This window comes from Ascaphus truei, unplaced genomic scaffold, assembly GCF_040206685.1.
Source record: "Ascaphus truei isolate aAscTru1 unplaced genomic scaffold, aAscTru1.hap1 HAP1_SCAFFOLD_2763, whole genome shotgun sequence".
NCBI classification, from domain to species: domain Eukaryota; kingdom Metazoa; phylum Chordata; class Amphibia; order Anura; family Ascaphidae; genus Ascaphus; species Ascaphus truei.
The window spans coordinates 16038-25550 of record NW_027455710.1 but is presented as its reverse complement, the minus strand read 5'-3'; the positions used below and the strand labels follow the sequence as shown (position 1 = coordinate 25550).

At 45.7% G+C, this 9513-nt stretch overlaps 1 long non-coding RNA gene across 2 annotated transcripts; it reads left to right on the top strand.

Moving 5' to 3' along the window:
* Window positions 1-1674: 1674 nt before the first annotated feature.
* Window positions 1675-3810, top strand: LOC142481511 (uncharacterized). Of its 2 annotated transcripts, XR_012795807.1 has the most exons (3): window positions 1675-1995; window positions 2947-3102; window positions 3394-3810. It is a non-coding gene; the product is annotated as an uncharacterized LOC142481511 (long non-coding RNA). The 2 variants fall into 2 exon arrangements; XR_012795808.1 differs by lacking the exon at window positions 1675-1995 and having other exon boundaries at window positions 2625-3102.
* Window positions 3811-9513: the final 5703 nt, after the last annotated feature.

Here is a 9513-nt window from a genome sequence, read left to right as displayed (position 1 = left end):
GCCCATTTTAACTGCTCCCTATACCTGCTCTTATTGGCTTATATAACCGCTCCTTACAACTCCTACTACTCCATTTAACCTCTACATATAACGCCTCCTTTTGTCCCATTTAACCGATTCCTATAACTCCTTCTATTACCCCCATATAACTGCTCCCTATAACTCCTTATTGCCCCATGTAACCGCTCCCTATAACTCCTTATTGCCCAATGTAACAGCTCCCTATAACTCCTCCTATTGCTCTTTTAACTGCTCCCAATACCTCATTTTGATCCATATTATCACTCTCTATAACTCCTGATATAACCCCATATAACCTCTTCCTATAACTCCTCCTATTGCCCCCTTTAACAAATCCCTATAACTCCTCCTATTGCCCCATATAACCCTCCCTATTATTCCTCCTATTACGATATATATATTTTTATATATATATATATATATATATATATATATATATATATATATATATATATATATAGAGAGAGAGAGAGAGAGAGAGAGAGAGAGAGAGAGAGAGAGAGAGAGAGAGAGAGAGAGAGAGAGAGAGAGAGAGAGAGAGAGAGAGATAGAGAGAGAGATAGAGAGAGAGAGAGAGAGAGAGAGAGAGAGATCTGTACTGTATTAGCTGAGCTATATATATATATATATATATATATATATATATATATATATATTATTCTGAGGCCAGGGTCACGTTTAGTATGAATAGCTCAGATAGGTTCAACTCATTCCTTTTACAAGCACAACAAGTTCTTTGTCTTTTCTTCACTTTATTGGGAAAAGCATGGATTTACAAAGGCACTTGTGGATGATGGTGTGGTGGGAGAATGTCTCCATGGTGAGGACGCTTGATAGTGGGGAAAGGTGAAAAGGATGAGGCCTTGCCAGTAGAGTATTCACTTAGCCAATGTTGAAGGTGAAAGGAAGTGTGAGTGTATTCTGGGTAGCAAGATAGTCTGGGGACAGACCATCTGTCAACAAGGCAGAGGGGGAGAGAGCAGACTAGCCCATTCTGAGAGAAAGGCTGAGGTTGCTATAGCAACTCACTGGCCATGTCTGAGTAAACAACATGTGTATCAAAAATGTTGCTCTTTCACATGCAGCAAGCTGCTGGGACAGGGAAAATAGCAGGCAGCTGAACTAGGGAGAAATTAATCCCATGAGTTGCAAAAGGAGACAGAGAAATATGGAATCCTGTTCCATGACATATATATATATATATATATACATATACATAGACATATACATATATATATATATATATATATATATATATATACATATATATATATATATATATATATATATATATATATATATATATATATATATATATATATATATATATATATATATATATATATATATATTGTGACAAACGCCCCTCTTTTGTAGTGCTGACGTCTGTCTGGGTTCTTCCCGACACAGTCTTCTAGGGTTAATTATACAACAAACAGGATCATGCAAAGTATTATGCTGCTTAACTCAGGCTTCTGCCTGCTTTATTTTCCTTCCAATTAAGGTACTGCAGCTTTAACATGTGTAGGTTAGAGGTACTCAGATACTTTCATTCAGCAGTTCACACATTTCAGTGTTACAATATTTCCCACACCGTTATTTCAAGAAATAAAACCAAAATCATATACTGTAAGCAAATCCTATCCCTTTCAGGGATCTAACTACACATCAGAATCAGTCTCTCTAACAGCTGCTGGCCAACTAAACTGGTTCCCCAGCTTAAAACAATGCTCTCTCATTTAGGGACACAAGATACAGCACAGTCTTTTAGCAACAGCAGTAATCATTTGTTTTGTCTTATCTGTTCGTGGTGTCCAGGCAAATCCTCTGGTACTGTCATACGTGGAGAGGCCGTCAACCTCGATACTGGATGCAGGAGAGTAGCGACACCCCCAGCCCCCAGGCTCTAAGGAGAGAGAGTGAAATGCAAAACCTCTCTGCTCTAAGTACCTGTGCATGTGATTAGAAGAGCAGGTGAGGGAGAACTAGAGCCATTGTAATCTGTGGTCTGGATTTTCCATCCAGCTGCCTGAGTTAATGGGAAGCTGTGGAACGGATCATTAACTATTCCTGCACTTTCTGCTCTAAAACGGGGCAGAAAGCTGCCTAACATCTTTGGACTATGTCACATATCCCCCTCCCCAGCTCACACCTACTGGGGTGAGCGGCCATGGACCTCACTGGGGTGAGCGTCCTACCTGAAATACTTGAGCTAACTCCTCAGTACAATATTAAACATTCACATGACACGAATATGAACTTTTTCCACGGCAATTATGGACAATAGGTTTCGTCATAAGAGACTATACTTGGCAAACATATATTTTTTTTTTTTTTTTTTTCTCTATTAGGGAACTATTTTGAAAAATAAATGTCTAGCACACATTCTTACAACCCAGGATCTGCTAAATATATTCACAAAACCAGACAATTTCTATTACCTCCCTGGGTTTTTCTACTCTAGAATATGAACCTCATTATAAATTTACCAACCGAAAAGGGCATTTTTTTTTTTTTTTTTTTTTCATATTGTAAGCAACCAATATTTTTTTTCCTTATACTACAGCCTTGTAATCTTAAGGGCCATATAGCTGCTTTATTTTCCTTCCAATTAAGGTACTGCAGCTTTAACATGTGTAGGTTAGAGGTACTCAGATACTTTCATTCAGCAGTTCACACATTTCAGTGTTACAATATTTCCCACACTGTTATTTCAAGAAATAAAACCAAAATCATATAAGCAAATCCTATCCCTTTCAGGGATCTAACTACACATCAGAATCAGTCTCTCTAACAGCTGCTGGCCAACTAAACTGGTTCCCCAGCTTAAAACAATGCTCTCTCATTTAGGGACACAAGATACAGCACAGTCTTTTAGCAACAGCAGTAATCATTTGTTTTGTCTTATCTGTTCGTGGTGTCCAGGCAAATCCTCTGGTACTGTCATACGTGGAGAGGCCGTCAACCTCGATACTGGATGCAGGAGAGTAGCGACACCCCCAGCCCCCAGGCTCTAAGGAGAGAGAGTGAAATGCAAAACCTCTCTGCTCTAAGTACCTGTGCATGTGATTAGAAGAGCAGGTGAGGGAGAACTAGAGCCATTGTAATCTGTGGTCTGGATTTTCCATCCAGCTGACTGAGTTAATGGGAAGCTGTGGAACGGATCATTAACTATTCCTGCACTTTCTGCTCTAAAACGGGGCAGAAAGCTGCCTAACATCTTTGTACTATGTCACAATATATATATATATACAGTATATATATATATATATATATATATATATATATATTATATATCATCTATCTCCTCCTTCTACTGGCTTTATAAGCGCTCTTAATATCTCCTCCTATTGATTATTTATCATTTTTCAGAAATTCACAATGGGGAACAAACACTACACCCACATCTCCAACAATTCTGGAAAAGATGTCTCGGTGACCATCACTCACCCGACGGGTTTAAAGATCGGATGTTAATCCAGCATGGGCAACGCCGCTACACAGCAACAGAGGATGGAACGGTCACCATCAGCATCGATGACCCAGAAAACCTTGACAATCCGAAACCTCTAGACTTTATAAGCATCCCCTCCAATGTCAACATCAGGATAACAATGTCCGCTCCTGGGAAGCCAAGAATTGTGAGAGTCCCATTTGGGTTGATCCGGGATAAATACATGTAGGATGATTAATGATGAGAGATCCCCCCATCTAAATGTGCTGTTAAAATAGCTGTGTGTGGGTGATACGCTGTGCACAATGATATATTAAATGGTATGATGGCTTACTGCTTGGAATCCAGTCTCATTCATTGGTGGTCTTACCCATTAGAAGGATGTCTCATTCAGGTGTCCACCCGCTGTCCAGGCTCCCCAAATGGTGGCCGGATAGCCCTGTGTGAGCGCAGGATGCAGTACTGAAGCAAAACTGAAGTACCCCTCCTGTTCTAACACCTTGGCATCCCTCAGGCTTTCAAGTCCAGACTCCGCACAGACCCATAGGCACCAAGCTTGGTCGCCACCGGGTCCCTCGGAATCCATGACTTGGAAATCTCACAGTTCATTCACAAGTTACCAGTATATATACCTATTAAATAAAACCCTTTAATAAAATATACTGTGTCCTGCTGTATCTTGTGTGATAAAATGTGTAAGTCCCTGTTCTGGTGTCAGGGATGGTGTGAGGGGATATACTGCTTACACTCACTAGCCCCATTCTTGGCACACTTTAGAAAATAACTTTTAAAACTTTTTACACACAAGAAATCACTTTCAGCTTTATCCCATAGCTGGAGCACCCCCTGAACCCCTATACCAGGCTCAGGGCATCTGGGCATGTATCTGGGCACCTCTCCTTATACTAGGGACCCCCAGTTATAGACACCATGTTAATTAAAATCTTAGAAAATTCTTCTAAGTCCCTCAGATCTCCTGAAATGACGCACAGTTCCTTTTCAGAGTGTCACGCTTGTGCTCTCCTCACAAGTGCAGGGAGAAAGGGGAAGGACCCGTTAGCGAGGTGGGGAGGCCGCAGGGGATACGAAGGGAGTAAGTTGCCGCGCAGCTGGGGATCGGCGCACGTAGTCACGTGACCGCGCCGCGCGCATGAGAATGCGCGACACGTCTGGAGGTGCGGTGCCTACTCAGAGACACGAGTGATCCAGCTGCATGTGCGCGCATGCTCTGACAGCAGAGCTGGAGTGCGCGCGTTCTCAGGCACAAACGCTGGGGTTGCGGGAAGCCAACGCTTCAGCACGGGAGTCTGGAAACAGAAACCAGGAACATGGAACATGGGCATGGAGTCCAGAGCACAAGGTAACATCCAGAGAAGGACTGCTTCTTGGAGAATGTCCAGACTTCTTAAAGGCATAGTACCAGAAACAGCAAGGTGCAGCGAAACTAAACATAACATAAGGGTTCTTAGTCTAATCCATTGGCCAAGGAATTATAAGCCTGCTACCACGTCAAGGTGAACCCTACTAAGCAGGTACCTACACTACCCGATGATAAACTAACCTCAGTAGTATAAGAGTGACTGTCCCAGTCTTCCGGAATCCACAGGAGATAAGTAAAGGTCCCCAGGAGGTCCTGGTAGGAACAGTATGCGATGAGTACCAGCAGGCACCAGGGCTGGTAGCAAAAGACTAATAGCTGAGAGAAAGTCAAAGAGAGGCTTACTTCCTGTCAGGAGGAAGAGGGCAGGGTTTGCCAGAAAGCAAGATGGCGTTGCTTGCTTCAGAATCCTTAAAGACACAGGATCTTGACTCGCAGCTAAAGGGCGGCGATCAGAAGTAAACAGGTAAGGAAGGGACACGCCGCAGGGGGCGTGTTCCGCGCATCGTTACAGTACCCCCCTCTTAAGGATCGAACTCCGAGCGATCCAAGAGACTAAGGGGCAGCGATGCACAGGAAGGTAGGCTCGCAGCTAGAGGGCAGCGCCCGCCACACAGAGAATCAACAGGGAATCTTGACTCGCAGCTAGAGGGCGGCGCACACGCCATACAGGGAGACATCAGGGAAACTAGGTAAGAGGGCAGCGCCCACCACACAGAGAATCAACAGGGAAACTAGGCATGGGCCGGTCTCCGTGGTACGAGTAGGGAACCACGGTGCGTGATAGCTCTATAAGGAGAGCGGGAACTGAGATGCGGCAGGTAAGGAGGGAGCACGCCGCAGGGTGCGTGTTCCCCGATTCCTTACACAGAGCTCCTAGCCCTTCCTTCTGTATAAGAAGTTTACAAAAAGTTGCTACAAATAACACTTAGGTTCATTTTCGGAGTTGCTTCAATTGTACCGAAGCTGGACTTAGAAATAATTTTACTCTTGCAAACCTTATACATGGTTGGAGATACCCCGAACCCCTATACCGGGTCCGGGGGTTTGGGGCATATACTGTGGGGGACTCCCCCAGAACCAGGGACCCCTGATGAAAGCACGTCACATGCTGAAACGCGTAGGAGGAGGAGTCTAGAGGGGTTGCAGCTCTTGTGCATCCCTGTCTCATTGCCCCAGTACTGGTGGTCTAACGTGGAGTCCCTTGGAGAGTGTACTGCGGAGGCTGTGGAACTTTGAAGCTGTGTGAGGTGTGTGAAATTCGGCTCTCAGCCCCTGTGTGCTGCGGCAGCTCCAGGCACAGCCGGGAAGGGTTGGTGCGTCACGTCCGGCCGTGACGTCATACCCGGAAACCCGGCGCCCTGTGAGTAGTTCCATCCCTGGTGTGCAAGCCCAGGAGAGCTGTGCAGCGGAGTTTCTGCAGCGAGGCTGTGAAGGAGGAAACAAAAGGAGCCACCAGCGCAAAGAGTTTGAAGTCTGGGTGAGCTTTTTCCATATTTGATGCCTACGGCACCTTCCCATTTCTACACACTTCATTACCTGCACAGTTGGTAGCGCTTTCCATCCCAGCTACCACTCTGGATTTATACCTCTCAAAGGTCACTCTTGCCCGAGTCTGTCACATCAGACAGGGGCATTAACTTGCACTTACATCACCTGGACAATCTCCAACTGGCAGAGACTTGTGTTACTCATTTTATATATTTTTATATATTTTTGTGTATTCATTCATGCTATTTTATGCTATTGTTTTATATGTGGTTTATACATAAAATTGGCTGCTGAGCCTGATGCCAACTAATATAGCGCTTCCCTGGTTGTTATATTTATTGACCCCTGACTATACCCGGGATACACAACTCCCTATGCCCCCTTTTACCTTTCTGGTCTGTGCTGAAGCGGGGACTCCTGGCGGTAAGCTGAAATAACGTTTTCATGGTAGAACTTTGATCGGAGCATTGTGCTTCAAGGTATCCGAGAATCTGAGCTGATTCCTGGCTAACTTTTTGGAGTATCCAGTAACTCTGGAATCCCGCTACATACCGTAGTGCCGACGGTTATTCTAACACAAACCAGTGGCAATCGCCAAAAAGACCCAGGTACGTGCTGGATTGTGTTTAAGGCAAGTTTAAGGCATTTCTGCATTGACTAATGGCCCATCAGATTAACAGCGGGGGTCCCTGGCAGTCAAACTGAATGGGACTGCCAGGGAACCTGCTGTGTTAATCCGATGGGTCATTGGTCAATGCAGAAATGCCTTAAACTTGCCTTAAACTAGCCAGGATACACCCAGCATGTACCCAGCATGTAACCGGGCTAGTTTAAGGCAAGCCTTAGGCCTGGGACAAAGTGAGTTTTAAGCTTGCTGAGGCGGGCTGAGCCACGCTGAGCAGATGCACAAAGCCCCTACATCTGTCATCAGCGCGGCTATAGTTTCTCCCTCCGCATGCGTGCTGATGCGTGCGGAGGCTGAGAAACTTTGCAGAGACAGGCAGGTTTGAAATTTGCCTCTCGGGGAAGCGGAGGAGCAGTCACGTCATCCAATGGGAGCAAGGGACTAGTCCCGCCTCCCGCTCCGCCTCCTGGCACGCCTCAGCTCCGCCCCGGCTCTGCCCCGCCCCCAGAGCGCGCTCACTGCCTCACCTGCAAAGACAGGAAAAAGTCCCATTTTCAGCAGGCGAGGCAGAGCAGGAGCGCGGCTCAGTGAGCTTAACATACTATGTCCCAAGCCTTAGAATACTCGTTGTCTCATCTGTAGCTACAATCTGAAAAGATTTTCTCTGCAAAACTCACTCTGATCCTCATAGCCCAGCAATATCTGCTCGCTGGCACCCCCCCCCCCCCTGCGATCTCTGCTCACTGGCCCACAGTGCAGGTTCCTTGCCGTATTCGAAGGAGCGTAGCAAAACCAAGGACCGGGAGCGTCAAAAACTCTTATGAATGCTTGGAGAAATTCAGCGGCGTTGTCAATCAGTGGGGATTGCTTTTCCCAGAGAGGAGAGGCCTAGGCCAAAGCCTACTCTGACAGTAGAGAAATGACGTATGCTACCCCGGATCGATGGGTGCAGAACATGGGGTGCTGGAGTTCAAACTGGATCGAATGTTGATTCAAAACTCCTCTACACGTCATAGGGTCCCCTCCATAACGTAGAGGCATCGGGATCCGTGGTTCCCTGGGCATAGAACATGAGAGAGGTGGTGCTGGAAACGCTACCAGCAATGGCGGTGCAGGGGTCGAACCCACCTGGAATGTATCCAGCCGGGTGTTAATGTCCTGAAGCCGGCTAGAAATGAGTGACAGCTCTTGGTTTTGCTGGGTGAGGCGTGTCTCATGATCTCCAAGTAGTTCTCCTTGGAGAGATACGGTTGGCGCTACCTCAGCCGTGTCCATGTTTTCCCGCAGGGCTGAGGTAGGGATGCAAATAAACCGACCACAGCCCAGGGACAGAGTCCTGTAAGAATATCCGTAGTCGGTATGGAAGCAGGGGTCAGGGCTGGCGGCAATGGTGTGGAGCCCAGGGTACAGGCAAAAGGTCAGGGCAAGCAGATAGCAGCGAGATCGGGGTCACGGTCCGGGGTCAGCAACAGGGAATCCCAACAGATAACAGGAAAAGGCCACAGCAAAGACAGAGAGGAGCTTCAAAAACACAGAACTTTGCTTGGCGACTGCCACCAGGAAGTGGAGCCTTATATAGCAGGCGACCAGTAACCAAAATTGCCAAATTGAGCAGAAGGGCAGGCAGCCTGGAAAACACAAACTGGCAGCAAAACCTGACACACATTGATCAGAATCCTTACACACACACATACGCAGATACACTGATACACACATACACTGACAGACAGAATCTGACACACACGTGCATACACAGTGTTGAAATTGACTGGGGGGGGGTGTCTCTGGAAAACAATTATTAGCAGTAGACTGAATCCATTTTGTCTGTCCTGTATTGTTTCAGTATCAATTTCTCTGTGAAAGAATGTGTTTGTTTGTAAGGATGAGTTTCGCTGACAGTATATTTTCAAGGCCGTGCCTATGTCGCAATGCCCAGAAGTATAGTGATAAGATGTATTCTGTTGTTGTACAGAATTATTGTGATAAGATGTACCCTGACGTACCTTGTTGTTGTACTTAGCTGTTTTAATAGCAGTTTTTACTCATTTTAGTGACCTTAAAATTATAGACTTAGTATAGGGAGAAGCCCGCGTGATAACCAAATATATGTTTCACGTCATTATAATCTGCGTAGTAAACAATGTTAGACTATGAAAATGAGATGACAAATTAAAGCCTGTTTGGGACCTCCCCTTGCAGAGTCTCTTGGTGACTGTCCTGTGTGATCATTCAGTATGTGATACGCAATAAATTACTCAATATAACTGTGACGGTAGGGGGTAGACGGCCTTCATAATAAAGGTGAAGCCAAGCTGGCTGCCCCTAAAATACGTGTGTCAAGAGCTGAGAGTGTTAGCACTTGGGTCTAGCAATGCAACCTGATATGTTTCCCTTTAACGCTGTTCCCATTATACTGTCCCCTGCAGGATTATAAGGTAGGGATGACATGTATGGTCAGGGTACCCTATAGGAAATAGCTGCAGGACTGGGACTTTGGAAGCAGAAGGTTAAAGGTGGATATCGGGGGGGCAACTAGAGTTAAAA